The 12,373-nt window shown below is 35.3% G+C and overlaps 1 long non-coding RNA gene across 4 annotated transcripts; it reads right to left on the bottom strand.

Moving 5' to 3' along the window:
- Positions 1-3,692: 3,692 nt before the first annotated feature.
- LOC120082734 lies at positions 3,693-10,441 on the bottom strand. Of its 4 annotated transcripts, XR_005483258.1 has the most exons (5): positions 10,136-10,441; positions 5,777-5,835; positions 4,440-5,469; positions 4,041-4,371; positions 3,693-3,936 (listed from the first exon to the last, which is right to left on the bottom strand). It is a non-coding gene; the product is annotated as an uncharacterized LOC120082734 (long non-coding RNA). The 4 variants fall into 4 exon arrangements; XR_005483256.1 differs by having other exon boundaries at positions 4,440-5,835; positions 10,136-10,150; XR_005483257.1 differs by lacking the exon at positions 10,136-10,441 and having other exon boundaries at positions 4,041-4,204; positions 4,290-4,371; positions 4,440-5,911.
- Between the last annotated feature and the right edge of the window lie 1,932 nt (positions 10,442-12,373).

The following is a 12,373-nucleotide window of genomic DNA, read 5'->3' as shown; positions in this document are numbered from 1 at the left end:
TTTGTAATTGGCTCTTGCTTGATGAGCTTTAATGTGTTCTCAAGAGTCTATAATTTATTTGGAGTCATTAGAATAGAAATTAAGTTGTAAATCGAAGAAACAAGTGAAGAGGCCGAGTTGCAGTTCATGAAAAATCAGCCTCTGTTCTTATCGTCGTTGTGGTTTCAGTTGCTAAACGATCGTCTAGCTCTAGACGCTATACGATGTAAAGAAAAGCTAGAAGATCGTGTACCTGCAGGAGCTAAATGATGCGTTCAATTTGCTATATGATAGCATTAAGCGATCATTTAGCTTTGGCGTGGGAACTAAACAATACGTTGAATTTACTATACGATGGTACTATACGATCGTTTAGCAACAATGCGCTCTAAGCGATGCAATGAAGTGCTACGCGATAGCACTGAGCGATCGTCTAGATGCGGAGTTAAGCAATCGTATAGACGAAGTTCTAAGCGATGCGTTGAAGTTTCTATGCGATGGAACTAAACAAATCGCATATCAACGGATACTGAACGATGACATGCAGTGCTAGACGATGGTGTTAAGCAATCGTTTGGTTCTATACGATAGAACTAAGCGATAGCGATGAAGAGCGATACGATAGCCCTGAACGATCTCTTACTATGATTGTTTATCTTTGATCGGGAGCTAAACGATGTGTTGAGTTGCTATGCGATAGCACTATGCGATCATTTACCTCTATGCGGCAGCTAAGCGATGCGTTGAGTTGCTATGCGATAGCACTATTCGATCGCATACCTTTGTACGGTAGCTGGGTGATACGTTGAATGTTATGCAATGGCATTAAACAATCGTTTACCTTTTCGCACGATCAAGCATTTACTAAACGATCTGGCAAAATGCTAGCCGATGGTCGTCATTGCCAAATGATGAGACTCAGCGAGATGTTGAACATGTGCAAGGGTTGCCGGTTCAACCGATTCTCTTGTGATCTGGTCCAGTTCAGCTTCAAATGGTTCTTGGTTGGTCCGGTTCAGATGGTTCGGGTCCGGTTCAAGCTACTTGAGTTCGTTTTGGAGCGGTTCGGAAGCTATTTTGTAATAGTTAGGCTTTTGTTTGCTTGTTTTTGCCAAAACTAAAAATCATATCAGTTTGTGTTTAATTATTTATGCATTTGATATATGTTATAATTAAATAAATCTTGTATGTGCATATAGTATGCCATTTAGATTTAAAATCCCACCATAGGAAGCATGTAACATGCATTGAAAGTATGTTATAATTGTTATAATATATAGTATACATGTTAGGGTTTCTCATATTTAATATAAATTTTATATTAAATGTTGAATGCCTCATCTATGTTGTGGATGAATAGCATGTCTAAAGTTTTATAAGTTGTTATAAAATTGGGTTAGACATTTAAAATCCATAAACAACAGCTGCATGCTCACGTAGGTTGACCACCTGTTTTAATTGTTAAAACTTATAAAACCTAGGTTACAAACTCAACCGGAATATAATCCTGTCTAAGGCTGGGGGTACTTAAGTTGACGGTTTACGGAACACCTCCTACCTGGGAGAATTGATGGGTATTGTGATGCCCTAGTTTATTGTATTTGTACATTTTATTCTCTCCATGTAAACTCAACATTGTATATATTTGTATATATTGATACACTAGAGTTTTAGTCCAAGTAGGAGTATTGTTGGGTTTTATGTCCTAAAACTTGCAGTTTGTAAAATGATAAACATTTTCTATTATCAATATACTTGTTATTGATTTCATAAATCGTATGAAAGTCTAAATCCAATAAACTAAGAACCATGACTATTGTATGAGTACTTGAACTTTATGTGGAGACATGAGAGTGGATCGGGTTCGAGTAAATAGTCAAAATGATCTATGGTACCTGAATGAGGTTAGGTACCTTATTCTGGTAACACCATTGGATGCGGTCTACTCTGTAGTTGTAACAAAGAGTTGTAAAGTGTTACATACGATGTGATCTTAATCCGTACATGTTATGACATGAGGAGTGAGGGCGTTCTATGCAATGAGTTTGCATAAGATCAGGACCAAGAAATAAGTCACTCTTACTTTATAACGTTGTTTACTATTTAAAACTGACTATTTCACCTAGATGACCTAGGTAACTCGATCTTAATCCTGAGCTAACTATGAACTCCTATTTATTCGAGATTGCCCTTAAATTTGCATAGTTGAGGGTCGACTCAACAGTGCCGGCTCAATAAGACTCCCATTTCAGGGGTAAGACCGGATAGATAATTAGAGACATAGGGTGCAAGACGGAGTTCACACTTACCCGGTTTAGGGATAGAAGAAAGGTTGTTCTCTCAAGTATTGAATCCAGGTCTTGAACAGATATTTGACCCAGCTATTATTACGAACAACCTGTGAAGGGTCTTCTCCAAGCATGAGATGCAACTCATGCAGTTCTTCTCTTTGCATGTTGATCTGCAATATAATGAGAAGATTGGAGTGAAAATCGGGCATGCAATCTACAGAATTTTGAGAGAAAATTTGGTTTGAAGAAAGGTTCTTCAACAAAGGTTGCTGCAGTGAGCTTTTCTCCTTCATCCCTTGATTCAAGCTTGTTTTGAGTCTCACAACTCAATCTAGAGTACCAAGAGAATAGTGAAGAAGATCTTGAGGTGGTCTACAACAAGATATGGAGAAGATTGCAGCTGGAGAAAGAGCTTTGAAGAAGTTTTACAAGAGGTATGTCTTGAAACCTATTTTTCTGCAGAAGCTTGCTTTATATTATGCCAAAATTAGTGAATATGTGTGCTTAGATGATCCTTGTGCTTCCGCTGCTATTGATACAATCCTACAAAACAAACTGCGCCTCTCCCAAATTTTTCATTTGAAATTGGGTCGCTAGCCAATTCTTAATTTCAGTCAGTAGACCTACATCATTTCCAATGAGTAGGATATCGTCTACATGCAGCACTAGAAAAGCTACTGAATTGTTGATGATTTTCTTGTAAACACAAGGTTCATCAACATTCTGATCAAAGCCATAAGATTTGATCGCATCAAATCTATATTTCAAGATTGAGAAGCTTACTTCAATCCATAAATGGACCAATTAAGTTTGCAAACCTTTTGTTCTTGACCTTGAGTTATGAATCCCTCAGGCAGCTCCATATAAATGGTCTGCTCAAGATTGCCACTCAAAAAAGCAGTTTTGACGTCCATTTGTCAAATCTCATAGTCATAATATGAAGCAATGGATAAGAGGATCCGAAATTTTCAATGGCTTTAGACTTATGTTGTATTAAATAAACATACCCATATCTAAAATAATCATCAGTAAAAGTGATGAAATATCCAAACCCTCATCTTGTCTTAACATTCATTGGACCACAGAGATCTGAATGTATAAGTTCTAAGGGTTCTTTGGCCTTGTGACCTTTTCCAGTAGAAGATCTTTTAGCCATTTTGCCTTCAAGGCATGACTCACACTTAGTTAAAAAAAATTCTTCTAACTCACTTAGAAGTCCATTCTTGACCAGTCTCTCAATCCTTTTGAGATTTATGTGTCCTAATCTCAGGTGCCAAATATGGGCATTTTTCTTAGGAGATATTTTAAGTCTTTTATTCTGAGTTACCACAGTTTTAAACAATTCAATATTTATGAGTGTTTTAGTTGCTAGCGGTCTTAGCACATATAAATTATCCTCCAGATTAGCAAAACAAAGTTCTATACCACTCTTAGAAATAAACGCTTTATTCATAGAAAAATGTACATAATACTTTTGTTCAATGAAACACTTTCCAGAAATTAAGTTCCTCTTTAAATCAGGAACTACATATACATTATCCAACAAAATACAATTTTTCTGTAAAGTAAGCTAGAGTCCTCCCAATGTCATAGCTAAAACGAAGTGCCCAGTTCCAACACACATCATCATCTCCTCAGCCTCCAGTTGCCACCAAGAACTAATTCTCTGAAATGAAAAACAAACATAGTTAGTGGCGTCAAAATCTATTGTCCAGGATGGATCATCATTTTCTACTAAACAAGTCTCCAAAACAAGTAAATCATATTTACCTTACTTGATCTTCTTCTTTTCTGCCAAGTATTTAGGACAATTCCTCTTCTAGTCCTTGCTGGCTACAATGGAAACAGATTCCCTTTGCAGCCTTGGTCCTTTTGCCCCTCTAGGCAGCAACTGGTAGGTTAGCTTTCCTCTTTCTACCTTTCTTCTTCTTCAACTTTTTCGTGCCAAAAGAAAGATACAGACTTAGTTCTAGAGGTCGAACCTTTGTAGAACTTCTTAGAGGATGAGGCAAGATTTACCTCACGCTTTTGTTCCTTGGTTTTTATCAAGGATTGGAAAGTCTGTAGTTCGTTGAGCAAGGTGGTCAGGTTGTACTCAATCCTATTCATAACAACATTGTTACATAACTGCAAGAAACTTTCAGGTAAAGATTCCAGTATGAAACTAACCTGACTGGCTTCATCGATGATAGACTTATTCATCTCCGCCATGTTGAAGTAGACCACCATGTTGAAAACATGTTCTCTAACAGATGCCCCCTCTTGTATACGGGCATTGAAGATGTTTTTCAGAACGTCATGACTGAGTTGTGCGAACGGTTGTTTAAACATCACCTGCAGAAACTCCATGATCTCTCGGGCGGTGAAGGAATCATGCTTCTTGGCCAAGACTTCAGAAAGCCTTGCCAAGATATATGCTCGGGCCTTCTCATTTGTCTGTATCCAACACTCATATGCCTCTCAAGCGTTGCGAGGAGCATTTTGAGGAGGAACAAAAGGACAATTCTTCATTAGGACAAATCTCAAGTCATCAATGATCAATATTGTTTGGATTGTGTTTTTCATGTAGTGTAATTCTTGCCGGTAAGTTGCCAGCGACGAGTAAATTTAGCGTTGCGGAAGTCATTATGAAGTTTGCTTAAACATACAATTTATTTATATTAGTATTCAAGCATTACCCTTTTGAAAAAACCAATCAAATTTAGCAAAATAATTTAATGTATCCTATGTGACATCTATTTTGCAATGATGTTTCAGTGAGGCAGGGTAAAAGCCACCGTATGGTGATCAGGTACCCTTTCACTGAAATGAGACCATCTCAACCAATATACAGAACAACTCTTTGTTACTGTAAATATCAGTCACCATTGTTTGGTCCAGAAACTGTTAACTTGCTTAACATTTTCTTGTAAGTGTAACACCTCATTTTAGATTCTAGAGTTCCGCCCCAATGAGCCAACTGTACGGAAAAACCGATTAGGGCGAAAATTAAAGCAATCCTATCCATTTTTGGAGTTTGAGCAAAGAGGCATGCAAAGTCATCCATAAAGGGACACAAGCAAATGTGCCTTAAGGCCAAGCATGAAAATTTACTCCAAACTAATAAGAGAGAGCATGGGATGTGTTGAGATACGTCCCACTCTCACTTACTATAAGCACTCTCTTCATTCACCTTAGTATTGACTTATACAGACACCACCTGTAGAAAGACACAAGCAAAGGTGCCTCAAGGCCAAGTATAGATATCATGGTGTAAACTTATAGGAAGAAACGTGAAAAAGCAAAAAAAAAGTATCATATACCCCATTTTCCACCCATTGAGTGTATTACCTAAGGTTATTTATCTTAGAAAAATAGGACTACATATTTTTACTAAGTGTTTGTTTACATTTGCCCAAAAATAATACTTACTTTGAATAGTTAAACAACTTTTATTAATGTTCATTAAACATTTTAATAAACTTTAATCAACAATTGCATGCTTGTAGCAAATCTATTTAATTCACCTTTCCAGGTCAGTTCCCAAGTACAGGTGTTCAGTTTCCGTCAGCTTAAATACCCCAGCCTGGACAAAACTAGCCGACAAAATGTCCCTTATAAATACATTTGCTATAAATTTAATCTTTTAATTAAAACCAATTTAATTCTATTCAACTGATTTATTTCTAATCTCATTAGAAATTTGATCTTACGTCTATATGAATCATATTTTAAAACTATTTTAAAAAATGATTTTAAAATAAGGTTTGCATGCAATTCTGAATTATTAATTTTAATTTTTAATTTCATTTAATTATGATAGTTATAAAAGAAATGAAATAATTAAAACCAATCATTGCATATAAAAACATACTTAGGTAAATTATAACAATTATAAAATAACCTAACGTAGTGTCATGCTTCATGCAATTCCATTTCACTACTTAACATACATAACATTTATATAATAAAGTAATGAAATAGTTAATAACATACATTCATACATACATCCAACTATATATTATAACACTTATAATATAAATGATGCATGGTTATGTTATTAATGCATGCAAGCATATATTATAACACTTATATTAAATTATGCATGAATAATGCATAACCTATGGTGGGAATTTACTATATGACATACATTATGACATATATAAATAAAATTAAATCATACATCAAATGTATAATTTAAACAACTATTATTGGACCAGGATTGGATTCCTAAATAATTAATATAACACTTATATTAATTTAACTAATTAAAAAACAACTAACTATTACATAATAATAGCCAAACCAGTTTGAAACAAGTGACTAGGTCTTGAACAGCACGAACCACACCGCCTAGCACCCGAACCGCTCGAATCAAGCGAATCGGACACGAACCAGATGATATTCAAATCGAACCATGAGCAAACCGGAAAAAGATTTTCGTCTCGAAGCAGTGCAACGCTACAAAAAATTCTTCTGTTCGCCGTTCGTAACATTGCAATGCTACTGTACAGTAGCCACTATACAGTTACGAATTCTATCGATCCTTCTCTGATTTGGGCCTCATTTTCTCCAAAAAAAAATCACTGAAAAACTCATGAACGACTCAAGACTTTCAAATTACAGATTCTATAACAATTTCCTCCTCTTCGATCACGAACAACCACGAGCAATCAATCTTCCAAAACTTACAATAATCTAAGAAGGACACCACCACAAGTGTAAACTATGTACTCTCTGTAGAGCAAGAGAATACTCAGGAATGTGTGGGCTCTGATATTTTTGGAAGAGAGAGAAGATTTTGAGAGAGGAAGAAAGATTTATGGGGAAATTTTTCACAGAGAGATCTCTTAGGAAAAACAAAAATCAACCTTCTGTGAAGAAGAACAAAATCCCTCGTTCAATTGGCCCACTCATCACGTTTATTTTAGAGAGAATTAAGGGGAGGGAAGTTATTTCTCTCCCTTTAATTTTGAAAATTAAAAGTAAAAATAAAATGAATTTTAATTTAAATAATAATTATATAGATTTATAATAACTAACTTATTATATATATATATAACACATAACCTATAGTTTTTATATTGTATCAAATACAATATAACCTATAGTTTGTTTCTCTCTCAATAATATATAGCATTTAATATAAATCACATGTATACTAAATTTAATTACATGAATCTCATCCATATAATTAATATTTTAATCATATTCAAATATATAATTCCTCTCAAATAAAATTTATATTATAATGTATCAAATACATTATATTAATTATATCATATATGATTAAGTTAAACTAATTATATCACATATAATTAAATCTCTCAATTAATTTGAACAATTCAAATTAATTCAAAATTAATTCCCAATAATTCCTGTTGAGCTACAGAGAAGACCTTATGGACCTGTAGATTGAAGCTCCAATGGTACTTAAAAAATTAATTAAACTCTTTTAATTAAATTATTCAACATCCATTAATTGTCGATCACTCCATTAAAGACCGTCCATTAAATATAATCAATCAACAGTGCGATAACTCTGCTTGTAAGTATAGCTGAGCCAAAATTACCATTTTGTCCATGTAGTTACATCTAACTCCTTAAGTACCATTGATGCCTATAATGAAAAATAAGTCATAGTTCAACTATGACCAAACCCTTCTCGGGCAAAAGAGGGTGTGACGCCACATTGTTCAAGCCCTGGAATCAGCCCTTAAGGGAGCAATTTATCTACTTACCCAAACATTAGGGAATGAGTGAATTCTGTCTTATGTAGTTGTGTTCATAGCTCCCCAATCAGACAAATCCCCAAAATGGTAGGCTTATTGAGTCGGCGATCTGGCCTCTCTCACCCATGCAAATCAAAGGACCATCTTCATAGGCAGGAGTTCACAACTCACTCAGGATTCGGGTCATGTCATCTATGGTCATCCTAGTAAAATATAAGTCTCTATTATTTACAGTGTTATATAACGAGACTAGTTATTCGTGGTTCGATCTTATACAAAATCCTTTGTATAGAATACCCTCGCTCACATGTCTCCACATGAATGATCGGAATCAAATCATTTATAACACTTTACAACAATTGTAACATCTACAAAGTGGGTCGTCTTCATAGTGTCACTATGATAAGGCACCCAGCCTTATCTATCTATTACAAACTATTTAGGTTATCACTTAAATATGATCCACCTGTATGTCTCTACATACATGTTTAAGCTACAAAAGATAACCTTGAGTGTTAGTTTATTGGTTTGTGGGTTAATACTACTAAATGTCGAATAAAACATCTCATATTTTATTAAATAAATAAAATGTTTGTACATTACAATTACAAACCACAGAACCTACAAGATTTAGGACATCAACCCCAACATTAAGTACCACTGATCCCTCTAATGAACAATAAGTTATAGTCCAACTATAACCGAACCTCTTCGGACCAAGAAAAAGTATGACGCCACATTGTTCAATCCTCGAAATCAGCCCTTGGGTTGCTTGGATTCTTTGAGGTCACAGCATTCTACTAAACCCTATGTTGTCGAAAGTCATTCGACTGAACTGATGCATTTATTTGGTGATTTAGACCTTTAGATCTTGATAAAATAAAATTCAAATTAGAGATTGAAACTAATAATAATAATTAGTCTTTTGCTAGGTTCTCAAGTCATGAGTGTGGACATGTCTATGTCAAAGGATGGAAATGAAACTTTTACAAGATTAGGTTAATTTCACAAATAATACAGTTGTTTACATAAAAATGATAAAAATAAGGTTGTGTGTAAATTTTTCCTAAAAATAGGGTGATGATAAAAAAATGTCTCATCAGGTTGAAAGTATTGATAGAAATAGATGAGAAATGCGTCTAAGAAAATCGTGGATCTGATCCACAATTTCTTCATTTTTCGTCGTGTCATGGGCCACATAGCATTACTTGTAGACCCCAACCACGAGAACTTTTTTTTTTTAATTTAAGAAAATTTGTCATGACCAAATTGTCCACATGATCATCCCCACCAAAAATTCCAATCTCAATCTTTGAATCATGACAATTCCCATCACCCCAAATCAAAGCTAAAGTCCCAGATTTCAAGCTAACCACACGTCAAAAGATTGCATAATTCCAACTTGAACTATCTAAAATTTGGCTTAACCCCTGATTCGCACTTGAATCACCAAGAGAAAATTGCAGGGAATCCAGTGCTAAGATATTGCTAGATGCCAACGATATCAAGAACTCACAAGCTTCGGTACCAACAACTGATTCCACCACAACCCTTTTTTCTTCATTATCCCAAATTTTTTCACCCATCTCTTAGAAATCCAATCAGCAGCAGAACAAAGAAACCAACCCAACCCTCACACTACTTCTAAAATCGCCTTCCCATAGCAAGAAGAAAATCCAAATGGAATTGAATTTGAAGGAAAACCCCTTTTCAATGGCTCATCAAACTACAAATAATTCTCCAAATTAAGTATTCAGCGGAAGAAACTGAAGGCACTAAGGTGACGAAAGAAATACAAAATCCAAGAAAACTGAAGAAAAAGTTTAAAAAAAAAAAAAAAAAAAAAAAAAAAAAAAAAAACTTACCTGAAATTAATAACATATATGAAATTGTGAAGATGGGTGGCCTCATTTTCGCCCAAAAATCAGAAGAAAAACAAGGATTGGATTTTTTTTCTTTCTTCTCCAACGTGGCAGGTAGGGCANAATTGAATTTGAAGGAAAACCCCTTTTCAATGGCTCATCAAACTACAAATAATTCTCCAAATTAAGTATTCAGCGGAAGAAACTGAAGGCACTAAAAAGACGAAAGAAAAAAAAAAAAAAAAAAAACTAAAAAAAAAAAAAAAAAAAAAAAAAAAAAAAAAAAACTTACCTGAAATTAAGGAGAGATCTGAAATTGTGAAGATGGGTGGCCTCATTTTCGCCCAAAAATCAGAAGAAAAACAAGGATTGGATTTTTTTTCTTTCTTCTCCAACGTGGCAGGTAGGGCAGCAAAGCACGTTGCCGCGTGGGAGTAAGAAATCCCGATTTCTAGGAGTCCACGAATTTGACACCTATTTTTGTCCAATATTTTCTTTCAATCTTATTTTTATAATATTATTTTTATAAAAAAAAATTCCAAGATTAGGCATTATTCACACGAGATTTTCGGATAAATGTGTTTCGTGGAGTTGAACTTGAGTTGGTGTTGGAGTTGATTTGATGCGATGTATTTCGATCTCTAATATTTGATTCTCTGATTCTCTCAGTTGGGTGAATATGCTTGACTTGGAAAAAGAAAGCACTGAACGTTCTTGAAGTAGAAGTCTTGGAAGCTTGGAGTAGAAGTCTTGGAAGAGTATTTGTGTTTTCAAAGGTCTTCTGTCTTATAAGAGTGCAGCTTCGGAGTCTTGGAAGCTTGAAGTAGAACTCTTTGAAGAGTATTTGTGTCTTCAAATGTCTTCTGCCTTATAGAAGTGCAACTTCCCGTCTTGGAAGCTTGAAGTAGAAGTCTTGAGCTTTTGGAAGAGTAGTCCTCTACTTGTTAGTGAATTCTCTCTGGGTCTTCTGATCGTAGAAAATGTTGACTTTACAAATGAAGGGAACTTCTCTATTTATAGAGTTCTCAGGTGGGCTTCGTGGGCTTGGTTGGTCCATGGGCCTGACCCTTGGGCCCAATTAGTTGGTTTTGGGCCTGATCTGGAATTTGGGTCCAATTCAACTTTTTTTTTTTGTAGTTTGGACTTTAAGCCCAAATAATAATATCAAATTGGACCAATTTAATCTCATCCGATTCATCCGTGTGACGTCATCGAAACTTGTCTTCAATTCAATTCGGGACATGTGTCAACTTCTAATTGGACTCAAAGTCAATGATTTAGAAATTTATCGTTAATTTAGCAAACGACGTGGTGACTTATGATTAGTCCAAAATTTCTCATTCAACAAATGCCCCTTTTTCAAGATTTATGCACGTATATGGGTGGATGAATCTCGAAAAAATGTAATTTGAGATCAAAGTATGATTTTTTACTCTTTTAATTTGGTGCATCATAATGATCAAAATATGAGAAATTAGCTCAAATTTTTTATTTGAAATCTTGTTCGTTTGACACACTTTCGTTAAGTAAACTTTAATTTGAACTAAAGTAGGCTTTATGTTCCACTTTAATTGCAAATTTAATTTAATTCGAATTCGGAATAGAATTTGGGGTGAAATGGAATCTTGATCAATTTTAAAAATTTGGGATATGCTCAATTTTACTTGGAAATGAGTATAGAAACTAAGGTTGATTTAAATTTGAGATAAATTTTGGAATATAGCCAAATTTTGACTCGGCATTTTATTCATAACTCAATATCAAGGTTAACCATTCGAATATTGGTAAAATTTGGGATATGGCCAAATTTTAATTTCTCCCACAATTCTCCGCTCTCATCGAGTGTCGCTCCCTCCCACAATCTCGCTCTCTTCCAGTGTCGCTCTCTTCCACTCTCGCTCTCTTCCACTTCTCGCTGGTGTCGTTCTCTCCTCCAATCTCGCTGATTCTCCACTCTCTCCACGATCTCGACCTCTCTTAGTGTGCATCCTCTCCCCACAATCTCGCTCCTCTATAGTGTGCTCTTCTCTAAAATCTCACTCTTCCCTACTGCTCTCTCCCACTTTTCTCGCTCAAAATCTCCGCTCTCTACCAACAAACTTCATTACAAGCACTGCAAACAGAAGATTATGAAATAGAGAGGAACTTGTAAACTTAGTCACCGCCCTTCTGGTAGCCTTCGAGAGCAACGTGTTTGGCCAATTCTCGAAGATAATCGTTGATGAATCTGTTCATAGATACTATGGCTTTGCTGGAAATACCTGATGTCTGGTATGAACTTGCTTCAGCACCTTGAAGATGTAACTTCTACGTTTCTACACTCTTCTTCGTCCTCTTCTTGTCTCCGTAGTAAGAAGTATCATTCCTTCTTCAACTGTTAACGAATCAAATTCGATTCTCAAATTAAGTTCCTGGTGAAGTGGTAGGGTATCACCATGAAGTTGGTCGGGTATTGCTGGTGATGGCTGGTTATCGTGGTAATGGCCTGGTATCGCTAAGTAATGGCTTGGTATCACTGGTAATAGTTTGG

The sequence above is a fragment of the Benincasa hispida genome, chromosome 8 (assembly GCF_009727055.1).
Source record: "Benincasa hispida cultivar B227 chromosome 8, ASM972705v1, whole genome shotgun sequence".
Lineage (NCBI taxonomy): Eukaryota > Viridiplantae > Streptophyta > Magnoliopsida > Cucurbitales > Cucurbitaceae > Benincasa > Benincasa hispida.
Note: the sequence above shows the minus strand (reverse complement) of the source record. Positions and strands in the feature narration are given on the sequence as shown.